The sequence below is a fragment of the Camelus bactrianus genome, chromosome 4, assembly GCF_048773025.1.
Source record: "Camelus bactrianus isolate YW-2024 breed Bactrian camel chromosome 4, ASM4877302v1, whole genome shotgun sequence".
Taxonomy (NCBI): Eukaryota; Metazoa; Chordata; class Mammalia; order Artiodactyla; family Camelidae; genus Camelus; species Camelus bactrianus.
The window spans coordinates 54,219,759-54,236,233 of NC_133542.1; the positions used below are offsets into that span (position 1 = coordinate 54,219,759).

Genomic DNA, 16,475 nt, shown 5'->3' on the forward strand with positions numbered 1-16,475 from the left:
GAGTGGGATGAAACCAGAGCCTAGTCCTGGGACTGCTACTTGTTGGCTGGGTGAAGGTGGGCAGATGGCAACTTCCCTGTGACTCAGTTTCCATCTCATTAAGTTGAGTTGCCTTCCTCTCCAAATTGTGGTGAAGATCAAATAAGATGGTATGATAAAACTACAAAGGCCCTTTGGAGGTGGCGGGGGTAATTCTCCTTTAGCCCTGTCCCCAGGGTTCTCGGGAAAGCTATCTCATGCCCCGTCTCTATCCTTTGCTAGGGACAGAGTTCAGTGATCAATACATTTTGCTTTAACATTATGGTAACACTAACATGTAAACAGAACGTCTGCATTGATGTGTTCATTGCTGTCATCTATTATTTCCTGTTATTGGAAGTTTTTCTCTAGGCTCCCTAGAAATGTATTAAAACTATTCGATTATAATCCTATACTCAGGGTAGTTAGCACTTTTAAGAGAATAAACATGAAGTCCCTCTTTACCATGCCAGTATAATATCCTTTTATTCCAGAGGGATGAAAAACAAATGAACAAACAAAAATAGTTTGTTATCGTCAAATGGGATAGAGCACTAACCAAGAAACGACAATGGCTTAAACTGTGAAAAATAAGCCTCCCTTTTATTTGCTCTCTTATCGTATGAAAATTCACCACACATAACTTCCCCCACCCCCATCAAAATAGAAGCATACCAATCAAAAGAAGAAACTCTGGGTGTGCTAGTCTTTCTCCCACTCCAGTTTTATTGCGATGCAGTTGACATAGAACATTTTTATTAGTTTAAGATATACAACATAATGACTTGATACATGTGTACATTACAAAAGGATCATCACATTAAGTTTAGTTAATATCCAACACCTCCCGTGGCCATGAATTTTTTTTCTTGTGAGAACTTTTAAAAACCTAGTCTCTTCACCATTTTCAAATATACAGTACAGTATTGTTAACTATGGCTGAGTGTTGTCTTCTAAACTGGTCTACCAGTATCCTGTTCGATTATGCCACCTGCTCCCTGCCAACTGTTTTTTTAACCAGAAGCTTCCAATGCGAAACAACTGCTCTCTGCTAATTGAGCAGATTCCTGCCATAAACTCTGTTTTGAAATAGCAGTTTACTTCGGTAACACAGGCTGATGTGTTTGAGTTGCTGAGTTTTTATTTGATTTCACAATATATATATGAGAGCACACATAAAATTTTTTTTCGTAGGGATTATCCTATACATTTTTACAGAACAAGATTCCCAAACCCAGCTCTGGAGAGTCAAGCAGTTTGCCCAAGGTTATGTAACTGCTGGAGAACTGAGCTGTGACTTGCTCTCAAGCCCCAGATTCCACATTTTCTTCATGACATGCCTGATCATTTTCCCTCATCTCTAGGCAGTAGCAGCTTCTTTTCCCCCATCAATACTCCTGTAATTCTGCTTTCTGGACCATGCTGCTTCTCACATTGAAGGATGCAGTTCTATCAGTGACTTGGAGGAATCAGTAAATGTCATGGCCCCTGGGCGTGAATAGTGCTCTATCACAGAAGTAAGAGGAGAGAACAGTCTTAAAATGAGGCGCAAGGACTTTATTTATTTGAACTGTCCCATCGAGGCCATCTTCACCAACTAGGTCTCTAAGTTCCCTGCTTGTTTGGTTCCGTGGGAATGACACTGTCTTTCACGAGGCTTCATGGGAAACAGACAGACATTTCAAATCTCATTACCTGACAAAGTCAGGCTTCCTAATAGAAAGAGAACGAAGGCAATTTATGTGGGAGGAAAAAGTGAGTCAGTTTGCTTTCTGACTAAAAGATGAGAGAACGCCAAACCATAAATCCCAGGTAGACCTGTATCTTCTCAGTTCTGGGGCTGCCTCCTGACTCACCCCATAATGGGAACAAATGCTTTCTGTAGGGAACTTGTAACAGACCATCTCTACTGGAGACTGCAGACCTTTCTCAGCTTAGGTGACAACGTGGTCCTGAGGTGGTTTAGAGCAGATGACACACATAACCTCCTGGATCCTCTCGTGACCCTACCATGGATGGAAGCCTGTCCTGGTTTCTACCTTTCCAGGCAATCAGTTAGCTATTATTTTATTGGGATCGAGGTAATATCAACATGGCATCTAAAGGAGAGAAGAGAGCAAATATATGCAGTTCTGTGTGAGGGACCGTGATCTGAATGGCAGTGAGATTAAATGACTATGTAGTAAGCTCTAGCCACGGGTCAGGCACTGAGCTGTGTCCTCCTTTTACCCATGGTCTTTCTTTTAATTGGCACAGCCACTCTCCTATGAGGTTGGTAGAATAAGGACGAACATAGATCTGGCTTAACTGAACTGCTTTATTGCCATCCATAATTTAGCCTCCTAATCAGTCTGAACCAGGTCCTGTGGGAACCAGTTTTAAAGACAAGGGTCCCTCGTGGAGCATTTTTCACTGGCAGGTCCTCTAATCTCTCTTGGCTTTACATTGGCTGTCGGCTAGGTGATGGAGGGTTATTTGCTCATTTCTTTTTCAGACTGGAATCTTCTGATATCTGAAAACTAACTAGCCACCTGGTACAACATGGTGGGCGACATTAAAAGACAGACCATTTGGAGTCAGGGAGATCAGGTTTTGAATCCCAGTCGTATCTCGTCATCGCTGTGTTGTGCTGGGCAAGTCACTTTACTTCTCTGAGGCCCAGTTTACTTATCTGTAACATGAAGATGACAAAACCTATCTCACTGGGTTGTTTTGGAGGTTGAATTCGATGTTTGTCAAAGGCACTAGGGACAGTGGATGGTCAGCCAGAGGAACAAGGCGAGAGTTGAGGAGGAGAGCTCTGTGAGAGGTGACCCATTAACCAAACGTGTAGTATCAGAGTGTAAAGATGATGCAGGAAAGGGTGAGTGGTCAAGGTGTTTCCAGGCATCGTGACCCCTAAACAAAGGCACTGATGTGGGGAAAACACTGATGACAACCGAAGACAACAGCTTTTCCAGGGTGGCCTCATTAAACGTTTAACTGGACCAGGATATTTTGTGGGTTTCCACACACGGCCAAGAACCTTACACTGTGTTTTGTTTTTTCTCTGAATACCTCCCTCACCATGCAGAGACACAGACTGAAGGCTGGCTGGAAAATCTACATGCTTACTCTGTCAGAGAACACAAACCGATTATTGTGGTTAAAGTATTTTCTTGCTCTGATATGTCTCGTTTCAGACAGCCTCTCCTGCCCTCCCCGAGAGGGTGGTGGGAAGAATGAGTGACATGATTTACCAGGAAGATAAGGGAAGGGGGCTTCAGGTGACCTATAGGCTCTGTGAAGTGGGAGGTCACTGAAAGGTCAGGCTGAAACGCTGCATTCCAGAAAGCTAATACTGGGTGGGGCGGGTTGTTCTCACTCCCCCCCAAGAGGCAGATGCACTGCCTACAGCATTTCAGGTTGTTTTGATTATCTGTGAACTCACGTATATTGTCCTCTCTCCTCTGAGTGGCCCTGGCCTTGTTGTCCCGATAGTGGGAGATGCAGAGGAGGCGCACGATGTGGTCTCTGCTCTCGAGAACCTTATTTAGCTAAAAAGAGAGGCTGGAAAATGAAGAAATAATATAAGATGTACTCAGGATGCTCTTGAATCCTGAGTATCACTGGAATAGGAGACCAAATTATGTTCTGGCAGACACTTATCACTGATGAAATACTCATCAACCCATCTCAAAATGGAGAGAAAGAACAATATTTTAACATCCATATACTGGTGTGTATTATAGAACATATAAATCTGGCCATTATACTATAATTACCATTTTATATGTATCTATTATATACATATGTATCCAGCTATCTTTCCTTCTGACAGGTCTTTATTTCGATTTGATTATTTGTCCTTTAGTGTTTGCCTTTGATTTTTTTTCTTTATTTTGTGAGATAATCATGAGACTGTAAAGCCACTGTTTCTTCGGGTTCCATACGTGGAAGAAATAAGTTTGTGGGTTGCCCAGACTTTTGCTTTCTTAGTGCCACTGGTCCCTGGGAGTCACTGGTTTAAAGCAGGAAGAGGAGAGTTTATTCTTGGGGGGAAGGAGGAGCCTACTGAGGAAGAGGTGGTGATACATGGAGATGGTTAGGTGAAGCCAGGTTAGGAAGTTAGATTTCACATCGTAGGAAATCGGGGACCATTCACTGTCTTGAACTAGAAAGTGACAGTGAAAACCGTATTTAGGGAGGTGAGTTTGTCATCGTGATATGAGATGGATTAGAGGAGTGTGAATTAGCCATTTATTTTAAGAAACATCACTTAGAGAAATTCCACCCCAAGTTACTAAAGGCCAGGTGATATTCAAGAAATTTTCAAATGAAAGATTCAACTAAGAGGAAAAACCTCAAGGAGTGCAGTACTTGAGACTAGTCCCCGGGTTTCCAAGCCTCTGCTGCTTGTAGAGTCAGAACGTGAGAAATGGGCTCTCCCTTTCTCATGGGAATGAGATGCGCCTGCTGTACCACATGGGGCAGCAAAGTGGGCCAGAGGGCAGGCTCGGGTCTAGTGTTCATCTTGGCTCCGTCTCTCAGCAGTTGTGCAACCCGGAGAAAGTTAGGCTTCATTTTCCTGCTATGAAATATGTGAAACACAGTATTACCTACATCACAAGGGCGTTGTGAAGATTAAAAGAGATAATGCAAGTATTGTGCGCATCAGAGTCTATGGCCCAGGGCAGGCTCTCAAGAAGCAAAGTTACCGTTTGCATCGGTGTGCTGGTTGGCAAGACACTGACTCCCTCTGAGCCCCAGTCCACTCAGCTGTGAAAGGAGCGGGATCAGAACCGCCTTGAACAGTCATTGTGAGAACTAGAAGAGATGGCTGTGGAAGCACCCTGAAACTGTACTTTGCTCTGTGGAGGCTAGAGTTTATGATTACAGTTGTGCATAATAACTATGTCATATAAAAACCATGTGTCTAGAACCTGAGCTTACATAGGTTCTTTTACATTTAAATGATCCCCTGGGTTTACCAGTGATGGGATAATCTATGCAGTGTTCATAGGTTAGGGCGCTAGATGGTTCCAGCTCCCACGCTCGGCACTGGGCAGTGTAGTGGACAGGCTCGGGGCGCAGCGTCTGGAGACTGGGCTCAGCCAATTACTGTCTGTATGATATTGGTTAGGGGACTTAGCCATTCTGGCTCTTGGCTTCTGCATCTTGACAAGAGTAGCTATAGACAAGATATCAAAAGAGAATGAGCATCTGGTCAAGAGGAAGCTCTCAACACATGGCAGGCGTTTTTACTATGGAGGGAGGGAATGGCACACGCAGGGCAAGCCTTCTCCCAGGTCACCGTCCTTCCCTTTCATTATTGTCCATAGCTGAAGAAAACCATAGGATCAGGACAAGACTTTTGGTTAGTGGAAACTGACTTTTATTGTTTTCCATCAGTAAATATTTCTGTAATTGCTAAAACACATCAAGAAGGGGACTCTCAGACTCCCATCTTCTAGATGAAAAAGCTGAGGCTCTGAGAATCTAACATTTCCTGCCCAAGGAACACAGCTAATCAGAGGTAGGCTGGGATTTGAACCCAAGTATTTTCCTTCTTACCATGTAAGGTGAGAATTACCCATAAGTTTTCTGCTCTAAGTCTCGATATTTGAGCTTTTAGTGTATTATTTGTCACTGCTATCCCTCATGCAGCCTAGATTATATATAAAATTATATGGGTAGGTCCTTTGTTCAAAATATGTTTGGGATGACTTTTGATTTTAAATGTAATGCCATAAATCACCCATCTATTAATTAAGACAAATTCCTTTGGGAATTTATGTTTCCATAGTGATATGCCATTCTAAACAAACACTATAGCAGACATTGCAATCCATATGAGAGGGGATGAGGGTAGAAATGAATATTTGTTGAACGCCTTCCACTTGCCATGTACACTACATACGTTATTCCATTCAATCCTCAGAGGATGTATCTGTTATTAAGTAGTTATCAGGTGCCTCTTCTCTTTCCAGTGTTCTGGGTGTGGAGGGTCTAGAATCAAAAGAAACAGAACCCATGCCTTTGCGGAAATCAACAATCTTCGGGGAGAGATAAATTGGATATATATGCCAGGTGAAAAGGAGTGCCGTGGGGGAAAAAGCACAGAAAGGGGATGGGGAGTATTGGTAGGAAAATAGGTGTGTTTGTCCCCATCCAATAGGAAGGGTCTCACAGAGGCAGAGGCTTTGAAAAGACATAAAGGAGATGAATGAATGAGCCGGGGTGACACCTGGGGAAGAGTATTTCGGGCAGAAATAAATAGTAAGTGCTAAGGCCCTGAGGTAGGAATATAACTGGTCCATTTGAAGAACAGAGGAACAGAGTGGCTGGAGTGGAGTGAATGAGCAAGAGACTAGTAGGAGATGAGATCAAAGAGCTTACAGGGGCCCGAACAGATAGGGCCTTGTAGACCTTTGTAAAGATGTGGGCTTTTATTTTGAACGATTGAAACCACTGGAAGGTTCTAAGAAGAAGGAGAGCAGTCTAGCTGCTAAGAGCATAGCGAATGTGTAGAAGGATTTTGCAACAATCCAGGTAAGGCAGGAGGGTAGCTTAGACATGAGTGGTGGCTGTCTGAGAGAGGAGAAGTGGTTGGATTTGTGTGATGTACTGAAAGGTAGAGCTGATGGATGAGATAAAGACTATGAGAAAAAGAGAGGAGCCAGGGGTGACCCCAGGGCTTCTGGAACTGGAGCTGGAAGATCAGAGTTGCCTTTGCTCAGGGCAGAGAAGACTACTCAAGGAGGTGCTGCTTAGCACCTCGCTCACACCCACACACTGAGGCTTTCCCCTACGTGACCTTGCCTCCTTCCAACTGGGCGAAATCCACAAAATGATGAAATCGCGTCACTCAAGTTCATAAGCAGGCATGGTGTGGTTGGAAGACTCACCAAGGGCTCTGAAAATGATTCTCTTTCTTCCCCTTTCAGACTAATTAGGAAACAAATTCTTGTTGTGAAATTCGAGTGCTCTAGTAAACCCAAGCCAAACTCTTGGTCAACTAGTTGATTATGGAAAATAGGGTTTTCCTGGCAACTCTTCCATGTGCTTCTACTGCTTTTTCCCTATCGCAGAGATGGACCTCAGTGCCAAATTACTTCTTTTTCTCCAAAGTACATCTCCTTGGATAACCTCTCTGGCGGGTGTGGAACCACCACAATGGTTATTCATGGTTGGTCTTTAGACTAAAAAGCATCAACCAGGGGAAAACAAATGAAAATGTAACTGTTTCATTAGACTCACAAGTGGGTAACTTCAGTGAAGTTGCAAGGCGTGGCATCCTGGGAGGCATGGATTTAGCTCAGCCTTCTGTGAGGATGGTGTCTATGTTATTGGCCACTCTGGGTCCCAGAGTTGTCAAGGCAAGACTTACCCCTCCCAAACCAGACGTCTCGCTATCCCTCTGCCTGCAGAGCTTTTCTAATTCAGACAAGGTTTGCAACAGACAATAAAGGGATGAGTTGAATGTGATTAAATCCCCACGCTGGAATAAGAACTATATAGCTAACTCATAGTCAAGTAGGGCATATTTCTATATCATATACCATAGATAAACATAGTGCTGGTGTCAACTCCCAATTTTCTTTCTCTAAATAATAAGTGAAAATATTAAGTTGGTATATTTATTCACTCATTCATTTATTCATTTAGTTAACATTTTAGCAACCCTCGTACACCAGGCATTGTGCTCAGTCACTGGAGTGGCTTCAAGAAGCTCTCACCAGCTCTCACCATCTATCATGGGAAGGGTCAGAGTGGAAAGTACATACGTCCATGATGTTCCAGGCACTGTACTAGGTCCTGAGGGTACAGCAGTGACAAGACAGATAAGGTCCTTGCTCACATAGATCTTATGAAAAACATACAAATATGATTAGAGATGTGATTATTTCAGAGAATGGTGCTATATAGATCCCCAAAAAAGTGATAACTGAATAGAAGGTGAATGGAGGTAGAGAGTTGAGATCTTTTACAAAGAGTGGTTAGGACAGGGATATAATGATCGGAAAGAAGGAACACAAACGTGGAGGCAGTTATGGAAAGAGGGGGGGAAGGAACAGAGAGAAGGCTAGTGTGGTTAGAGTTTAGCAAATGAGGTTGATCAAGGGCAGAGGAAGGGGTCTGAGCACCGGGGTTTTGCAGGTCATGATTAAGGAGCTCTGTTTTTTATATTAAGTATAATTGGAAGCTATTGGAGGGTTTGATACAACTTAAAATGTATGATTTAACTTTATGCAGGGCAGAGAATGGACAGGAGGGGCCAAGATGGAAAGAAGGAGACAGTCAGGAGGCCACAGCAGGTGAGAGATGGTGACTAGGACTGGTGGGTAGTGGTGGAGGTAATGGAAAGTGGTAGAGAGAAGAGTAAGAGAAGTGGAATGCCCAGAGATGGCCCCTAGGTTTGGGGCTGAGCCACTAACTTAAACAGGCAAGACTGGAGAAGGAAGGAGATCATGAATCAAGAGTGCTTTTTGGAACTTGTTAAGCTTGAGATGGTAATTAAATATCCAGGTCTGAAGCTCAGGGGAGAGGTCAACATGGGAGGCGTTAAAATAGATGTGGTATCTCAACGTTGTGATCATACTGCTCAGACAGAGACTTAGAGACAGAAGAGAGGAGGGCTGAAGACGGAGCTCTGAGGCATTCCAGCATCCACACCGCAGGCAGTGGAGGAACGACTTACAAGAGCAGCTGAGCAGCATCAGAGGAAAAATAAAAGACTGATGTCACAGAAACTGAGAGAAGGGATTTCAAAAAAGGAGAGGTGGTCATTTTTTCCAAAGGCTGCAGAATGTAAGCGTTTAAGGAAAATGCTAATGGATAATTGATTGCTGGATTTCGCAAAATAGAGTTCATTGGTTGTCTTGACCATGGCCCTTTTAGTGGAGATGTGTATAGGATATATGAAAACACAAAGAATAAGTCATTCTGGAAAGTCACTCTAAGGGAAGTAATACAGAATTTGGAATCAAAAGTTTGAAAGTGAGTTAGGCAAAGACAAGTGTCGGGGGAAAGTATTTCAGTAGAGAGCTCAGTATAATTAATCAAAGTTACAGAAATGTGGTGTAGGGGGAGCTATGAGCAATTTGGTCTTGCTGAATGATAAAGTACTAAGCTGGAAGCTGGGGGGAAATTCCGTTCCAGGGCTAGATCATGAAGGGTACAGTGAATGACATCTGGAGGAAATGAGGAACTACTGAAAAGTGTTTAATCACAGAAATGGCATTATTTCATCTGCATCTGCAGCGAGGTCACTCTGCAGCCTGGACTGTAGCAGGCAAGGTGAGAGTCAACAGTCCCACAGATGGACTGCTCAGGTGTTATGGTAAAAGATAACGTGGATAGCTGTTTCAGGTAGAAAAGAGAGAGCACATCCCAGAAATAGTGAGGATGGAAAATTGGCAGGTCTTGATTGTGGGTTAGTCAAGAAGGCCTTCTAACTTTTACTCTTCAGTGACTGGGTGAATGGCAGTGCCAGCACCTGTGGTGGGCAAAACTGAAGGGGCACCTGGCTCAAACAGAGGGTTAGTAAGTTCACTTTCTCACCTGTTGACACTGAGGTGCTTGTGGGGCACGCTGAGGGAGTTTTCTAGTACTGGGTATTAATTTGGAGTTTTGTGAAGAGGTGTGGATAGAAGATAAACACACACCTATTCTAGGATCACTGAAAAAATATACAAGGTATTTAACAATTCGAAGATTGATAACTAGCTCTTGCTAGTTTTAGTAGCACAGTGGCAGTGTGATGAGTCTGATGTTTGAATTTGGAAAAAAGAGAGAGATTGGACAGTCATTAAAAGGATATGTAAGATTGAAGAGATAATCTCTCTTGTTTAGGATGGGAAAAACTTCAAAATGTCTATTGGCTCAGGAGAAGGAATGAAAGAGTGATTCAGGAGGGAAGTGGACTGACTGAGAATGACTAGACGAGGATGTACCCAGGACTGAGATGAGCGCTTGGCTGTGATCCAGAGCGAGGACAGCTCAGCCTCGGACACTGCAGGTGAGCAGCTGGTGTGAATGCGGAGCAAGCGAGAAGGCCCGGTTTTCCAGAACCCTTGAAAGGCACAAGATCGTTTCTGAGGATGACAGAGGTGGGTGTTGGGTAGGGGACTTGAGAGCAGTGGAAGTTTGAAAGCACATCAGTGAGAGAGAGAAAAAGGAGATGACCAAGACCTGATAAGGAGACTGATGAGCCCCTCCTGGCTCGTTTAGGAGAGCGTGAGTGTGTGGAGCTGTCAGTCTGTGGCTGCCTGCTTCTTCTGGAAGCACTAAACAATGCAAGTATAGAAGTGGAGAAAAAAATGAAAAAGTAAAATACTGAACCCAAGATAGGTTTATGCTGAAGTAAAAGATGAGAGGAAAAAAGAACCAATGGAGAGAGTAGTTCGATGTCTGGTAGAAAAAGAGAATGGAAAGATATGAATGAGCCAAGGTACCAAATAGGTTGAAGGACACTTAAGACCAGAATTAAGATATTGAGGGACCTGGAAGGTGGTTTATGTGAGAAACTGAAACTTAGTATTTCAGAGGAGGAACCTTCCAGGTGATGGCAAGTTCTAAGGAGTGGCCACAAGAGTGAATGACCAGGTAGAGTGAGATGAAAAAGAGGGGAAAGCCTTAAGGGCTACTGGTGTTAGATGGCTCAGCATGGAAATTAATGCCATTCTCGTGACAGAGATTTATGTGGGGCCAGAATCCACAATACATGAAGGGGAGGGACCGTGAAGCCAACAGAAGACAACGGTGGGTGAGAACAGAGGCTGGAGGATTAGGAGTTTTTACAGGAAGTGGATGAACAAAAATCTAGAAGCAGTATGGAGAAACAAAAACCTCAAACCTACCTCCTGACGGTTTTCAAGGGGGAAGGTGGAAGGATTAATGTATGATAAGCTTAAATATGGGAGAATTTATTTATAATGGAGGGTTCCAGAGGTCTTACTGGGAACATTTGAAAGAGAGGAGCAGTAAGGGGGTATAAATATGAATTAAGCAGAAACGACGATGGGGCTTTGTTTTGGACAGCCAGCACTAGCGGGAAGCTGGTGGAACGTGCTGGCTGCAAAGACTTACAGAGAACATTGGCATAAAGCAGTAGTCAGTGAGGTCTAGCACTGCCGGCACTTTGGCAGCCTGCTCTAGTGACTGGTGCAGGGGTAACCCTTCAAGGTCAGAGACTGGGCCGTGGGCCACGTGAAGCCTCCCACTGGCACAGACACAGGAGGCTTTTAGCTGTAGGCACTGAGTTCTCTTCCCCGGGCATGGTCAACTTCCTTCTCTTTTTCTTCCACGTGTCCCTTGATGTTCTGCTCCCTTGCCCTTCAGCCACGAAATGTCAGTCTCTCTATCAGTCTGTGCTTTGCTTAAGTCCCCCTTCAGTGCGCACTTTGGGTACAGACTTTATCACCTGATTCCTATGCATACGTGTTACCTCCAGCTATGTATGCCAGGGCCTGCTCTTCACTCTTTAAGCAGGTGCACCTTGTGTTTTTCTCTTTGAGGGGTTTTGATGCTTTCGATGGGGAGAATAATTCCTCATGGGAACTGAGAATGAAAATTGGTACCTTCTTCATTCTGCTCATTGGCAAAAATATTGAAAGCGGGACACTTCCTGTGTAATTCCACTTAATTGTCCCACTTCCACAGTGATCACGCTGTCATCGGGGCTATGTCATGACTGTTGATAACATACAAAAGAGTATGTGCTTTTCTCGGGTATAATTTCTGCAGCCTTAGAGAAATCTAGGGTGCTCTGTGTAAGCATAAATAATGTAAGAATCACCCGGAAGGCCTGGTAACTCTACACTTCTCTTAATAAAAGGCAGAGTGCAATTTATAAATTCTGGCTGCAGCCGCATCCCCCAGAGCCTTGTTCTCACCATGCAGATCTGGAAGCCTAGCAGAGGGCAGAGAGTGAACAAATCTTTGCTCTAGGATCAGAGGTTACTTCTGTGTGACTTGCTCTCAAACATCATTATCTCTGATGCCCTGACCTGTCCAACTGCTGGAATTTCCATGCCCAGACCTACCTGGCTTAAACCACCTCTGCTTACTATTTAAACTTAACCTGAACAGCATTCCTCCAGTCCTGTTGGTTGCTTTGGGCTTAACCTATTGCCTTGTATTTCTAAAAGATGGAGAAATTGGGCTTTGGTGGGAGACCAAGCTGATCAAAAGGGCTTGAAACTGACTCTAGAAAGTGAGAACCAATCTAAATAAAAACTACAAATCCATACACTGGGATAAACAGCATGACCGATATCCCTACCTTTTGTTCTGCCCCTGCTAAATCATTACCCACTTACATAGACCTGGTCATATCGTCACCCTATCCCACAGCCTTCTGGGGTTTCCTAACAAACCATGGGAACAAAATTCAAAATCCTTAGCAGGACCTTCAAGGCAATGTCTTACCAGGTTTTAATCTGTCATTGCAATCCCATTTCTTGCCCTTATATTTCAGTCACATTGTAGTGACTTTTCCAATATGCACAGAGTTCTTTTTTAACACTGCTTTGTCTTGCATATGTAAGTACCTAGTTGCAAACTGCCTTCCTACCATCTTTTGCCTGAAGAACATCTCTACAACCTTCAAATTCCATTAAGTCCCAATGTAACCTTCCCTGGAAACTTTCCTCAATATCTACAGCCAAAGATGATGGCTCCCTTCTATGTGGTCTTTATATATATGTCTATTTAAGTGTTAACACATTTCTAGGGTAGACTGGCTAGAAAAGCTTGGGCACGAGCTGAATCTGCAGTCCACAAGTCAGATTTCTTTCTCTTCAGTGAAACTTCAGTTCTGCTCTTAATGCTTTCAGCCAATTGAATAAGGCCCACCAACATTACTGAATTTATATTAGTTAAAATCAACTAATTGCAGCCATTAACCATATCTACAGAATATCTTTACAGCAACACAGTATTATACAGCAGTAGTACTACAGCCTAGCCAAGGTGACACAAAACTAACCATCACAGAAAAATATAGTTACCCATGGGAACCAAGGTCTCAGATACTTGAAAGCAGCTGTAGCAGAAGGATCTTACTGTGGGATCATATGGAACCTATCATTGTTTTTTCTTTACTGGTCACATATAGCAGCTATTAAATATTTAGAAATAATTTAAGGGATATATTCATTGCTTTTTGTATTACTAGCTTATATCTTTAGGCATTTGATTTCAAAACTAAATCTTTGGAGAGTGACCAGAAACAGCCATGTTCTTTAAAGACTTTAAAGCAGGATTATGACTAAAATAAGTGAGATGAGGAAAAGCATGCTTGTAACAAATGAAAAGACAGAAATCTCAGTGGAGAAAGACACACTATTTTGAAGAACCAGAAGGTTCTAACTAATTCTAATGTAATACTGGGTTTAAAAAACATTTACTCACCAAAGAGGATATAAAAAATGTCCCACGGCATACGTGATTGGAGAAATGCAAATTAAAACAACAGTGAGATAGTAATACACATTATTAAAATAGCCAAAATCTAGAACACTGACAACACCAAATGCCAGCATGATGTGGAGAAAAAGAACTCACACTCATTGGTAGAATACAAAATAATACGGAAACTTTGGAGAAAGTTTGACAAAACTAAACATACTCTTATGTTATAATCCAGCAATTAGGCTCCTTAGTATTAACCCAGAACTGAAAACTTAATGTCCATAAAAACCTGAATACAGATGTTTATAGCAGCTTTATTCATGTTGCCAAAACTAGGAAGCAACCAAAATGTCCTTCAGTGTGTGAATTAATAGACTGTCCAGACAATGGAAAATATTATTCATTGCTGAAAAGAAATGAGCTATCAAGCCATGAAATGTCATGGAGTAACCTTAAAGGCGTATTACTGAGGGGAGGGTAGAGCTCAGTGGTAGAGCACGTGCTTGGCGTTTGCACGGTCCTGGGTTCAATCCCCAGTACCTCCATTTAAAAACAAACAAATATAATTACCCCCCTAATTTTTAAAATTTAAAAAAAGGCATATTACTAAGTGAAAGGCCAACCTGAGAAGGCTACATACGATGTGACTCCAACTATATAACATTCCTGGAAACTTAAAACTATGGGGACAGTAAAAAGATTAGTGGTTGCCAGGGGATGGTGGGGAGGGAAGAGTAGATAAAGCACAGATAATTTTAGGGCACTGAAAATATTCTGTATCATACTGGAGGACATCATTGCTCCACACATAAGCCAAACACAGAAAGACACTTGTTGCATCATCTCACTTATATGTAGAATCTGAAAACATAATTGATTAAGTTGAACTCCCAGTGAGAAGAATGATGATTACTAAAGGCTTACAGGTGGGGTAAAAGGCGAGCTGCTTATCAAAGGGCACAACTTTTCAGTTATTAGATGAGTAAGTTCTAGAGACCTAATGCACAACAGGATGACCAACATTATTATAAAGAGGTAGACCTCAAGTGTTCTCACCACACAGAGATAACAAAAAGGGTAACTGTGAGATGATGGATATGTTAATTAGCTTGATTGTGGCCACAATTTCACAATGTATATGAATACTAAATATCACATACACTTTATGGATAATCTTATTTGTCAAGTGTACTTCAGTAAATCTGGACAAAAACAGAATTCTCTATTCAGAAAAAAATAATCTCTAAAATGAAAGTGAAATGCAGGGAAGAGTATATAGCTCAAGGAGTAGAGCACATGCTTAGCATGCATGAGGTCCTGGTGTTCAAGCCCCAGTACCTCCTCTGAAAGTAGATAAACAAGCCTAATTACCTTCCCCTCCAAAAAAAATAATAAATTTTTAAAAATGAAATAAAAATGAAATAAACACAATTTTAGATAAAATAAACTTGAGAGTTCACCTGCTTCAGAGTTGCACTACTAGGAGTGCTAAAGGCAGTTCTTGAGGCTGACAGAAAATAATACAAGATTATATTTGGCTCCTCAAATAGAAGTGACACATATTGGGAATGACAACTATGGGGTAAATATAAAAGTTCATTTTTTTCCTCTTAATGTCTTTAAAATACATATGAACATTTAAAGAAAAACCCATAGCATTGTTTTGCAGGTTGTACAGTGTGTGTAGGTAGAATGTTTATGAAAACTATAGCCTTAGAGATCAAAGGGACTAAATGGACTTCTACAGCTGCAAATTTTCTACTGCAGACTATGAAAAATTAAGAATATTGTCATCTCTAGAGCAATCACAAAAAAATGACATAGCTAAGACCCAGCAATCCGAACCCTAGTTATTTACCCAAATTAAAAGAAATTTAACAGCACAATCTGGAGATCCCAGGTGTCAATCAGTATGAGGATGGGTAAGGAAACTGGCATACACATACAACAGCATACCACTCAACAATAAAAGTGCAAAGGCTTACTACTTGTGCATGCATCATCTTGGGTGAATCTCCCAGACACATCAAATCTTACATGAAAGATACACACTGCATGATTCTATTTTTATGATATTCTAGAATAAGCAAATTAATTTTTGTTGAGAAAAAAATCAGAATGAAATTTATCTCCAGCGTAGTAGGGGTAGCAGTGATAGACTGGAAAGAGGAAAGAGAGCGCTATCTGGAGTTATGGTAACATTCTGTATCTTAATAGGGACTTGGGTTACAACAGATGTATGCATTATCAAAACTCAACAAAAGTAAAGTTTTGTGTATTTCATTGTATGTAAATTTCACATTCAGAGAAAGTGACCATTATTGAACTCTAGTAATCATATGCATGGTGAAGTAGAGGGAAATAGAGGTCTGTAATTTGCTTTAAAATGCCTTAAAATAGATAAGATGATGTATGTAGTGTGCAGGAGTGAACAGATAGGTACGTAAGGAATGGAAGTCTAATATATGTTAATGATAGAGACTGGGTGATGAGTATACAGGTATTGATGGAAGGATTCTTTCAATTTGCTGTCTGACAATTTTTATAATGCATGGTAGGGGGAACTAAATGGATGAGCAAGCATTCAGAAAGGTTTAGAGTTTGGTTGTTTAGCTGTAGTTTCAGAAACGTAAGTGTTTTATTTTTAAAATATGGTATTGGCTACCATATTTGTCTACGAATAATGATCCTATGATGCAGAGATAAAGAAACACAGAAGTGTTCTTAGACATTCCTGAGAATCAGCTTCGGCTTGGATGAAAGAATTTCTAAAGTCTGGCTTTGAGAACCAAATGTTTCTTTTAGCATGGAAGTAGATTAGGTTAACCTCTCCTTTTCTCAAAACCCCAGGGCTTGGAGCAGGTGGAGTGTGACTTTCAATCTGAAACTGAGAAGTGCCTTCTTTATTCACCAGCCGTATCTGGAGGAATCAATCACTTGATTGACGGAGTCCTAAATGACCCGGTGTTTTACGTTGCATAATAGTACTGCAGGTGTCTTTCAAAAGGATGTTTCAGATAGGACAGTGAGCCCCCTTCCTTGGTAAATCACACTTGCCCATA

General features: G+C 41.9%; 1 long non-coding RNA gene across 6 annotated transcripts in view; it reads left to right on the forward strand.

Moving 5' to 3' along the window:
* LOC123616659 (uncharacterized) overlaps positions 1–16,475 on the forward strand; it is a 409,877-nt gene that overhangs the window by 373,889 nt on the left and 19,513 nt on the right. The window contains exons 6-7 of one of the 6 annotated variants that reach the window (XR_012506481.1): positions 8,254–8,315; positions 9,853–10,018. The exons of 4 other annotated variants lie outside the window; for them this stretch is intronic. This is a non-coding gene — a long non-coding RNA (uncharacterized LOC123616659). The remainder of the gene's footprint in view (positions 1–8,253; positions 8,316–9,852; positions 10,019–16,475) is intronic. One more of the 6 variants, XR_012506480.1, reaches the window with a different exon arrangement.